The sequence below is a fragment of the Phyllostomus discolor genome, chromosome X (assembly GCF_004126475.2).
Source record: "Phyllostomus discolor isolate MPI-MPIP mPhyDis1 chromosome X, mPhyDis1.pri.v3, whole genome shotgun sequence".
In the NCBI taxonomy this organism is placed as follows: domain Eukaryota; kingdom Metazoa; phylum Chordata; class Mammalia; order Chiroptera; family Phyllostomidae; genus Phyllostomus; species Phyllostomus discolor.
This window is the reverse complement of record NC_050198.1, coordinates 5,995,944-6,008,108: the sequence shown is the minus strand read 5'-3', so window position 1 is coordinate 6,008,108 and position 12,165 is coordinate 5,995,944. Positions and strand designations below refer to the sequence as shown.

Sequence of the window (12,165 nt, the reverse complement as noted above, 5' to 3'; positions counted from 1 at the left end):
AAGTATTATTCCATTTCCCTAGTTTCATCCATAGGAAAACACAAACATTAAAGATCCCATTTCATGGGTGATGGGTGTTAAGGGAAAGAAACCGCAGAGAGTGCTGGTGAGCAGAAGAGCACAGTCCTTACAGCTCATTCAAGAGATCAGGGACAGACGCCCCCTTCCCCAAAGCACAAAAATTGACCGACTACGTCTTTTTCATGCATACACTGAGCCTCAGATGGAGATCACCCATGAGTCAAAGACAAATTCTTATGGGAGGAGCTGTTCCTAAACAAGAGGATTCTGATGAGGAAATCATTGCACAGAGGAACTCCTGAGCACCTAGGCAGCCTGCCAGCCCGAGGAATGGTGAGCACTGGCCCATTCTGCCTTATCCTCCAGACCTACTATCCAGACCAGACGGCATCTTAGGTTCACTGGCTCCTCCCAGTCTCATTGACTCTTTTCGCTTCTTTTCCTCTTTTTCCCACTGTGTGATTTGGGGACATTCTGCCCAACTGTGTATTCCTGTGCCCCACAAAGGCTTTAGTTTCTCTCTGCTCCTTTTCTTTTTGAGGTCTAGTCTACCATTTCACTTTGTCTGAGAAGCCATACCTAGGACAAGATACTCTACAGATAGAACAAAAGGTAAATGAAAAAGAAGGAAGGATACTTTCACAGAGGGGAAAAAGAAGAGAGGAAACTGGGACAAATGCAGCCTTTTGATAATGAATCCCCCACCCCCACCTCACTGAGTACTGTATTTATGGCAGCTATTTTTGGTTTTGCTTTTGTTTTCTAATGCAGTCATCAATAGTGTGCGTTTTTGTAGGATAATGCATCATACCCACAAGGAGCACCAATAGAAACAAAGACATATTTGCAAAGGTGCTAAAGAAACAACACATGGACAGGGTCAAAGGGGCAACACCATGTCTCTGAAACAGTGTTGTCCAATAGAAATTTTCGTGATGAAGAAATTATCTATAACTGTGCTAACCAATGTGGTAACCTCTAGCTACATTGGCTATTAAAGACTTCTAAATTTTTATTTTTTAAATGTAAATTAATTTAAATTTAAATAGCCATAGGTGCCTATTAAGTTAGACAAGCATAATCATAAATAGTCTGTTACATTCTTTAACCCTCACCTACAGAGCAGATTATTCTGGTTCACCTAGATTTATCCTTTCTTGGTATTTAATCTCCAAGAATAATTCAAACCCAAAGGTTAGTGATCTCAGGGTTATCTTCCTGTGTAAGGTATGGTACATTTAAGGAAGATTTCTATGGGGCCAAGAACAAAGGCATCAACTTTTCTTTCTTGAGTTTTCTTTCTATAAATCAACCCTTTATTTGGAAACTATAGGTGCTTGAGGAACCAGTCAGGAGTCACTGCATCCTGGGGATAAGTAAACCTAGGAGGAATTGCTCAGGGAGAAGCCACCCTCTTCCAGCCCCAGATGAGTATGGGAGGCCTGGGGATAGAAAGGGAAAGGCCATATTTGGATCAGAGCTTTCCTTCTCTCAAGTGTAAAATAGGGGGGAGCACTGAAAACAGAGGCTTTAGGTAGCTACACTCAGAGGAACACTTGGATCCAATAACCATCATTGGCTAAAAAGTCGGCCTCTCCCTGGTTGCAGAGGTCAACTGCCACCCAACAGGGCAGAGGGCATTACCAAACCCAAAAGAGGTGGCTATAAACTCATGTGCTAGTGATGGCTGGGATAAGGGACAGAACAGAAAGCTTGCATGGTGGAAAGACATGGCAAGAAGTTCAGTGGTCAGTCCCAGAAGAAGAGTAGCCTCTGAGTGCTTCCCCAGGCTCACTCCTTCAGGAAGTCAAGAGCCAGCATTCGGAGCTGGGCCCAGGTGGCTTGGGAGTAGACCAGAAAACTGTTATAGCCTCTCATTCCCTGAGTACCATTGACCAGAAACTCAGAGTGTTAACTTTTGATAACCCCTCAGAAACTGGGTCAAGTGGCTGTGGCTCATCCATCTTTGTGTGGGGAAGAGCTGAGCTTCTGCTATTTATCTCAATATTGATCTGAAGAGAAAACTCTTCAGTTCATCAGAAGTGTTCGTCAAAAACACAGATTCCTGGGTTCCAACCTAGACTTCCTGAACCACTTTCCAAAAGAGAGGCCTAGTAATCTGTATATTTGAGAAGTGCCCCTAGATTATTTTTTATCATCAGACAAGTTTGAGATACACAAAATGTAACCTGATGATGCCTTGGAATCTTCCAGAAGTGAAGGGACATGGGCTACATGGGGAAAAGGAAGAAACTGCTGAAAATGGAAACATCCATCCACCAATGGAACATTTTCTAAATAGTTATAATGTCCCAGGCACAGTACTAGGTTCTGGGATATAGCACAGAACAAAACACACAAGAATACTTGCTTGCATGGAGTGTACATTCTCTGGCTCTTTGTGAAATGGTTTAGGTGTGCTTCTACCTGGAAGCAATAGGTTGGGAGATGTGACCTCTGGCAGATTCCTCCTGTCATGGCATTATACAATTCCCTGGGGATTGCTTAAGTCCTCTAGACTCTAAAGGCCAGAAACACTGAAAAGATTATATAGTCTCCACTTGTCCACCTCCACCTTTCCACAGCAGATAACCCCAAAGTAAAAGATAAATTAGCATATCATAAAATAAATGTAAAGAAGTTCAGTCAAGTTCTCTTTTCTCCTTTTTAAATATCAGATCACTTGAAAAAAAAGAACTTGTGAATACCCTAAACACATTCTTACTATGCCTACGGCACAACCCAGCTCTGAGTCTCTGGGCTGCTAATTGGCCTGTGGCTCAGGACTGTGGATTTACAGACACAAAGACTAATGCATGAGTTCCAGCGTGGGCACCCAAGTCATGGTTCCTGGGAAGAACCAGCTATCACAATGACAGCCTTCATGAAGGGCTAGGAATTCTCACCTCTTCCCTATCTCAAGTCTTTTCTTTATCTGCTAAGAAGCTATAATGGATTTCTACCACACATTAACAGGTGCATATTTCACTCATCATTTGCCACAATAGTGTTTATCTCTTACACAGGGAAGGGAAGGTAAAGTCTGTAATGACTTTGCTTTCAGTTTTGTCCTTTGGATATAATGTATTAACTACTATTAGGTGTCTACCAGAGGCAGACAGATAGGCACTAGTGGGGCTCTTCTAGGGAGAACTATCCCATTTTCCTTCTTTAAAAAATCTATCTCTTTTCCTAAGTAATAGTCCAGCAAAAGTTGAATACACTCATTCATAAGCTCACTGCACCGCTGTCATTGCAAGGCTGTCCCATTCCTTCAGGTTCACCTTTGCCCCTTTTCTTCCCTTTTTAACAATTTCACCATGGCTAAGCCATGCAGTATAGCAGGCTTAATACTCCCAGTAATGTTTTTTTTTTCATGAATATGATACAAAGTGAAGCAAGAAGGTTTGTCCTCTGATTATTTGGATACATCCAGGTATCCCTCTGTGGTGAGCAGAATTCTAAGACTGCCACCAAGATCCCTGCTCTCTCATGTACACATCCTGTATAGTTCCCTCCCCTTGAGTGTAGGTGAAACCTGTGAATTGTATTACCAGGCAAAAGGGATTTTAAGATCCCCATTCAGTTGACTTTGAGTTAATTAAGAGGAAGATAATTATTCTCGGTATATCTGACCTAATCATGTGAGTCCTTAAAAAAAGACAAGAAGCAGAAGAGACACTAATGTTGGCTTTGAAGAACAAACTACCTAGAGGAGGCCACATGGCAAGTAATAATGGGTAGCCTCTGGGAGCTGGAAGTCTCAGTTCTATAACCTCAAGGATCTGAATTCTAGCAACAAACAACCAACTTAAAAGAGGTCCCAGGCCTCAGATAAGAAATGAGCCCCAGCCAAAACATCGACTGCAGTCCAGTGGAATCGTGAGCAGTAGACCCCGTTAGCCTGTGCCCAGAATCCTGACCCACGGATATTGTGAGGTCATAAATGGCTGTTGTTTTAAGCTGCTTGGTCTGTGGTAATTTTTCATGACAACAGAAAACTAACACACCTTCCCACTATTTTTCTACTTTCCTAGAGCCAGTTGCTTGCTTTACCTAGTACTTGTTCTCTCCTCCCTTTGTTACTTGTTCTCTCCTCCCTTTGTTACCACAAGGAAGGGACAGATAATGGCATGGCTTACAATGGGAAATAGAGCTATGTGTCTCATTTTCATCCCCTACGGCAGGAAAAAGATTTATGTGGATGTACCATTTCTCCTGTCCAAGGCTGTAGACTCTTGCATAGAGCTCCAGCCATATGCCAAGGTGGAAGCCAGGTACATTATATTCATGACATGGTCACATAACCCAAAGATTACAATATTGCTCCCATTGTGTAAAGAAGGAAACCAAAACTCAGAGAAGGTAAGTAAATCTCTAAAGTCACACACCTGGCAAGTGGAAGATCTAGGACTGGAAACCATCTCCGGCTTCCAAGCTGCTTCTCTCTCTAAAACCAATATTGAAATAAATTTGTCTAAGACTGATTGGAAAGTGAGGAGGAGAGGGTTGTCTGCCACATAAAAGTATTTGGTGCTTCTCAAAATCAAAGTAAAGGACTCAGAACTGTTACTTTCTGTGCCATCCATAGAATTATGAGTACCCAAGAACTGAGTGAATCTCTCAGAAAGTGCCTGGCACGTTTGTCATATTATAGAAATACGAACAGCACTATAAACACCAAATTGCTGGAAGAAAATGCCATTGTAGAAAATGTCCTCAGAGCAGTGAAGTCTGTATAGACTGAACTTAATTCATTCCCCTGTCAAACTCTGGGGATAATGGAATTGCCTAGACCTCGATTCAGAGTAATATATTGAAAGTATGGATATGGTCACTGGATTCATCTGAAATGAGCTGACTTGGAAGTTGAGGAAAACGAATGGCTGCCACTGTCTTGGAGAGGCCAGGAGGAGACTAGAGTTTAGGAACTGTTGGGAAGGGGTAAAAATCAGGGGCACATATAACCTTGCCCCCATCCTCTCCAGTCTTTATTCTCCTCCTACCCTGCTAGGACTGCTACTTGTTCAGCACTGCTTTTCCTGGCTTCACAAGCCTCTCACTCCCTTAAAGCTTTATTAACCCTGGGAGAAGTACAAAATACTTATTCTTGGTCTTTCTTCATAGAAAGCCTCTTCACCTTGTCTTCACTCCTGCCCCTGGCTCTCTCCCCATATGACTCCCTTTTCCTTCTCCCAGACTCTCAAGACTTTAAAGTGGGTAAGGTGACAGCTGAAATCAAAGTTTGAATGCTACATGTGGTGGAAAATTCAGAAGAATATGCAAAGTTACTCAGAAATGGAATTTCTACCCCTTCAAAGGAGGAAAGAGATTGTTTTAAAAATGTTCCTAGAGTACTTACAGGATTAACTACCCACATAAACCTTGTAAACCTTCCTGCCCTTCCACCCATCACACCCACCCCGATAACACAGCTGTCTTGCCAGGAACACATTTCTCCACAAACCATCCACTCTAATGCCCTGTGACCGAAAGCAGCAAACAGTGTGTTAGCATGTTAATATATTAATGAGCATCTGAAATAGTCACTATCACAGACATGTCACAGGCTTGCTCTGTGGATCCCTGCTATGCATAAGCCAAACCTCAGCAGTCATCAGCTTGGTAAGCAAAATGAAAATAGAGCCTACTCAGGGTCTTTGTTGCTGCTGCCTGAATTCTCAGATCTGTTAGGGAACTAGGGAGGGGATTTCACCAAGTGAAACCATTCATTCCCACCTCTCTTCCTTCATTGGCAATCAGCCCCTTGGCCAGTCTGCTTGGCAGCATGGAGGAAGGAACAGGGTAGAGAGTACCAAAGTTCTGCCACCTGTGGAGCAGCCCAACACCAGAGGCAGGCTCCCACAGTCTGTCCCTGTTGGGCTTCCTATTCTATAGAACCACAATAATTCAGACTTGTTCCCTACTATGGACATAGCATCCAACATGAATCCCTCAGCATCAGAAAAATGTAGGCTTCATGACAAGTTTCAGTGTCCTAAAACATTCCAGCACCCACAGAATAGAACACGTCTGTGCATTTATTTATATGCTACAAGGATCTAGAACAATTTTCCCATAGAAACATTCCCCCATATTCTAAAACAAAATGATGCTTCATACCAGAATACTGTTTAATTATTACTGTTACTATTGTTGGTTTAATGTCCGACATCCTGTGGAAAGGCCACTAGAAGCCTGGGTTCTACTTGACGTTCTATGCCCTTGTGCTTATCACCAAACCTTCCTAGGATTCAAGTTCCCCATCTTTACAAATGAGGATTTAGACCTCCTGCTCTCTGAATTCTGTCCTGTTCTATTTATGCTTTTGCTCTCTACCAGTCACCAAAATTAAGTGAGGTTGCATCATCTACCCTTAAGGACTCTGTATTCAAAGTATGACAGGGTGACCTTGGGGAATGACCCTGGGCTCTGTCTGGGATGAAAAACGGGGGATTCATCACAGCAGCAATTGATCCGGAATGAGCTAGTGTACTCTTTGTGCCCCTGTATCCTCCTCTATAAAGTGGAAATCATAGAGCCTTTATAGAACAGTCCTGAGAATCCAATGAAATGATAAAGTCCTTGCCATGTCACTGCTTACCAAATGCTAGTTTCCTTTTCTGGACTGGAAACAAACAAAGACCAAGATACCAGGATTGAGGTCTAAGTTTGAAGGTCTGGAACTCTCCAAGTTTCTTTTTTCTTTATTTTCCTGTCTTCTTGGTGAGTGACACGTAAACAACGAGGAGGCCAGTAGAGATCACTTTCTGATGGGAAGCAGGGGTGTCTTATACTATGGAGACTGAAAAGATGGCTGCTCACTACAAGAGAGCCCGTGATCTCTCTGACAGGTCAGATGTCCTTAATCTGCGATGTTGCTGACTTGGGAAACATTCAGTGTAACGACTTGGAGATGCTAATTCTCTGAGTCATTGTCAGAGGTGCAGCATGTTTATAATTATTTTAATTTTGGGTCATTCTGCTGCCATGTTCTACACTACACACTTCTTCCAGAATGTAAGCATGTAGCCATCTGTTACAGTTCAGCTATTTTTTTTAAAAAAAATTCCTTGGGGTAGCTAGAACAGCCATTGGATTCTACCGCTGGAAGGGACCTTAGAAATTATAGAGTTCTGTGTTTTTTCAAACCTCAGGGCATAACCCATTAGTGGATTGTAAAGTCCATTCAGCAGGTCAAGAATAGCACTTGAAAAGTAATGAAATAGAAGACAGTAGAAAAATACCAAAACACACTGCATGTAGTAAGTATGGTTTTGTGAAGCTACTGTTTCTATTATGTGTGTGCATGTATGTGTGTGTGTGTGTGTGTGCAGGATTGTGATGTAATTACGTGTTTCTTGTTTGGTAGCAGTCAGCACATTGACAGCTACAACTTAGGCCACCGTTCTCATGTACTGATGAGGAAGCTGAGGTTCAAAGATTTGACCCATGATCACAGAGCTGATTATTTAACAGAAGCAAAAACAAAGGTCAAGTTTCCCAACCCTGGGTCCATGCAGTTCCCTTGGCAACTTCTTCCTCCCATGCCAACATTCAGCCTGGATGTTGTACCTTTCATCTCTCTCTGTCATGATTTGCTACCTATTAAATTTATCAGGCTATTTTTCCAAATTAAAAACACACTTTCTCACTTGTTCTCTAAGAAACGGCATTTTAATTTTAGGATTTCAGGAGCATGTCACCCCAGGGAATGAAGAACATGTTCTCTGGGGATGCTGACATCACCCCCAGTCAGCAGACCTCATATTGAGTAGCAGTAGTTTAAAGAGTGAGAGATCAAGGCTACAAGGCAGGTGTTAGATTGAACAAGAATAAATTAGTGATAGTCAACTGTTTTGCACCAGAAAAACTATCTTGAAAGCTCAATTTCATAATTATATCAACCCTCAAGTTAGCTTTACCAGAGGGGCCTTCATGATCTTAGATAAAGTGCTTGCTTTCCAGCAACTTGGCCTGAAAATAGCCAGCCCATTACCAAATCATGACACATTTGTTCCAGTTTTCAAGGCTTTTATGCCCAAGCTTAAATCAGTGGAAGGAATAGAAGCTTGGCTCAATCCTTGCTTTATTAGCCCCACACCCCTTAAAGAGACATTGGCAGTTTTAAAAGTTTACAAACATGTTAAAATATAAGACAAGATAATACTAATCAGAAGTAAGAAATTTGATCTTTTAGGAGAGCCAAATGGATAGTTAAGAAATACTTCCAAGATTCAGAAAAGGGTGAACGTCACAAATGTTTTCATTATTTGAGAAGAGCCAGACATGGTTCATTACAGGGAAGACCATGAGTATCATCCTATGGTACTCTTAGTTCCTTGAAAGCATGGGAATGGAGAGGAAAGATGGCACTCTGCCCATAAAGATTAATATGATTTTAAGTCTCTTCTCTCCCACTTGAACCACAGATGTGATGTCATGAACCCGGGTGCCTTTGACATTCTAGGGAAAAAAAGTAGAGCTGGAGTGGGAAGGGCAACTTAGAAAAATCATGTGAAATCACCTTTTTCTTCAGGAGAAGTGCACAGCCACTGGCTGTAAGAGGAAAGGGTTCTGCTTCCAATATGGTGCATGGAACCTCTCTGGTCCTCCTGGACAGGTCCTTATCTTGGTTAATTTGTGAAGCAGTACAGTAATTAGCATGCGACACCCAGTTATGTATGCTAGTAAATTTCTTAGAGATTAGTCTCTTAAAATTTAGAGATTATCAGCAACAACAAAATTAAAAAATACTTACCAAAGGCCCCACATACCACCCCCACTGCACTTCATTAGAATTATTACTTGCTAATTAGTATGTCTGTAGTAGAAGAGAAGTGCTGCCCTTTTGGGGCCAACAAAAAAGCTATAAATACATGAACAAATACATGAACCTGCAGGACAAAAGGAATTCTTTTCTGACTTTACCACCCCCATAGCCTAGACATTTATTATGAGTTCTGTGCTCTCTATAAAAGACACACAGCATAAGCTATATGACTTCTGGAAACTTAGAGCGTGATACACTGACCCTGAGACAGAAAAGATATGCTCTCTGGTGACTCAGTTAGCCTGAGTCTAGCTGAGTCTGCCGTGAACCTTGGGAGACCCACTTTCCATGGTCAATGGCTTTTTTCTTCTCTATCTGCTCATGGAAAACAGGCTCAGAGAATGAAAATAAGAGTTTGGGTTTCCCCAAGACAGGAGTTGAGACAAAGGTTCAGGTCCAACCAGTTTATTTAGGAGATAATGCTAGAAAGCTACCAGAAGGGAGAGCAGGAAAGTGAAAAAATGGAAGAGAAGGAAACCAATAAAAGGTGTGCTTTAAGAGCATGCCATCTTGTACTTCCACCCCAGCCCACACTTGAACAATTAAAATAAAATTTTAAAAAAGAACATGTTATCACTGTGGGTAACTGGGGCTGGATGGCATCAGCAGCCAGGGCAGAGCACACACACACCTTAGAGGCAAGGAAGCTGGGATGTTTATCTACCACTTCCTTTCAGTCATTGGTTGAGGGCTGCCTAGGCACCATAGCAATATTTTCCTGGTAGTTCAAGAAAAGTAGGCTCCCTGACAAGAGAAAGCCCTCAGGTAAAGAATGCAAGTCCTAGGAGATGTAAGTCTGGCTGCTGTGCCCCAAAGTGATAAGGATGAGGAAATATAGGCAGGGCACCAATAGTCTTGGGGATTTTAGGAATGTAACCCTCATAGCACACAAGCATGTGTATTTCAAATTTCAGATATCTTGATTGTGCAGCTAGCTAATTTTATCCTTACCTGAGGACATTTTTTTTCTTTGCTTTTAGAGAGAGGAAAGGAGAGGGGGGAGAGAGAGAAAGGAATGTCTACATGAGAGAGAAACATTGACTGGTTGCCTTCTTGTATGTCGTACCCTGACCAGGGATCGAACCCGCAACCTGGGTATGTGCCTTGACCGGGAATTGAACCTGTGACCTTTAGGTCTATGGAATGATGATGCTCCATCCAGCTAAGCCACACCAGCCAGGGCAACAACTGGCTAATTTAACAAGTTCTCTAATGCCAAAGTGGCTTAAAAATAAATTTATTGTTAGAATCTCCCAAAGTGGCAGTGAAGAACCCTGATCAGATAGCTCTGGATGCTGGTTGGAGCACTAGCTGGGAAGACTGTGGCTTGGAGGCATGGCTGAGGGAAGGCTGACTTTTGCAGGGGCATGGATGAGGTGCCCCGGCTATTCCCAGAGTCCTGCCCCCTGTGTGGCATGAGCATGTCACTGGGTCTCTAGAGGTCTGTTTTCTCCTGTGTCAGAAATTTAGGTATGATAAAGTGTCCTACATTCATCCTGTACATTAGCTGCCCCAGACCTGAAATCAGCCCTATCTCCAAGAAGCCCTGGCTCCTCTCAAAGGGAACAGGCTTTAGAGACCACATTCTACATGCCAGGGGTAGTCATTGTTGATGGGTTGTGATTGACTCTAGGCTTCTTTAATAGACAGGGCTAGAAAATATGTAAGTTTCAGAAGGTTAAGATAAATCATGAGTTCAGACTGCTATTTCCAATTCAAATCTAACATTACAGGTTTTAATTCAACTTCCTTGATTTTATAATTGATCTCTTTTCTCTTATGTTGAAAATCTTGATTCTTTATGACAATGGCATAATTTCTTATTTAAAATAGTCTCAAAATGACTACAATAATACAACTGATTTTAGCTTTATATTTCTTTTTGGTTTCCTGTTTTCTTCAGGATATTTACTACTAGAAATGGACAATAAAGAATACTTTGTTTAAAAGTCACAAGAAATGATGGAAGGTATTGAATGCAATGATTATTGAAGGCCTGTCTATTCCTTTAGGTATATAAAATGAGTAACTACGAGGGGCTCCAGGCTGCCCAATTTAGGTGGATCTAGTTCATAAATAACTAAAATCCATCTAAAGTTTCTGCATTTTTAATGTACAGTTTATTGAGAAAAACATACAAGCCTTCTTGCTGTTCATGCTCATCTGCCCCATGTGTTACAATGTTTAGAAAACTAGGAGTTTCTTCCCTTCCCTTCTTTCCTCTTGGAAACTCAGCCAGTGGCCCTCAGAGGAGCTGTACTGGGTTTGTTGAGTAACAGCACAGAGAAGCCCATGTAGTGATGAAGAGAGCCTTTGATCTACAGAAGACTTGAAAACTCAAGCTTGGAGGTCTTGGCATTTATTCCAGAGATCAAACACATATGTTGGCACCTGCAGGGAAAAGGGAAGTGAACAAGCCATTTTTGAACACAGAGCCTATGATGGAAACTCCATAGGCAATGGCAGAATCTACCAAAGGTCGTGGACTCATCAGAAGCTATGAGAAGCCTCTCTGGGGAATCTCTCTACTAAGATTTGTCTGAGTGGACCACACACAGGGATCAGACCATTTCACCTATTATTGACTGTGAATGAGCCCAAATACCAAACACTAGGTCAAACCATATGAATTTGATATTTTTGTAGGTCAAAATAGTTGGGAATTGCCCTGACCAGGGAGGCTCAGTTGGTTGGGTATTGTCTCAAAAAGTGAAAGATCATGGGTTCAATTCCCAGTCAGGGCATAAGTCCAGATTTCAGGTTCAGTCCTGGTTGGGGCATGTGCAAGAGGCAACTGATCAATGTTTCTCTCTCACATTGATGTTTCTCTCCCTCTCTTTCTCCCTCCCTTCCTCTCTTTATAAAATAAATAAACAATAAAAATTAAAGAAAAATATTTAGGTATTGTCCATTTCATATGGTTCGACTTTATAGCTCTTAAATAAGTATATGAGGATGCAAAAGCTCAATAATCTTTCAAAATGGATAAATGACCTCCTATTTCTTCCTCCCATGTTCAAGGCATATCTATAAAGTTTCTCTTCTCAGTTCGATTTGCTAAGGAGGCTGGCAAAGGTAAGAGGAGAGGAAAGGAAAAAAAGGGACAGGAAAGGCAACTGACTCTAGAGAGTCTTGTTATAGAACAAGGGCTTTGAGCCCCAGACATGGTTCAGAGATCCACCAACAGATCTCTGAGTGTACTGGAATCCCTGTCGAATCACACTTGAGTCTGGAAAAAAAAGTGTCACCTCTCATTAAGTTCAAGGTACTATGCAGATGTACTTTAAGGAGAAAGAGACGTTATCAGTACC

The 12,165-nt window shown here is 41.9% G+C and overlaps 1 protein-coding gene across 4 annotated transcripts in view; it reads right to left on the bottom strand.

Annotated features, from left to right (window-relative positions):
- Positions 1-12,165, bottom strand: part of NHS (NHS actin remodeling regulator) — a 350,296-nt gene that overhangs the window by 53,694 nt on the left and 284,437 nt on the right. The window lies entirely within an intron of this gene.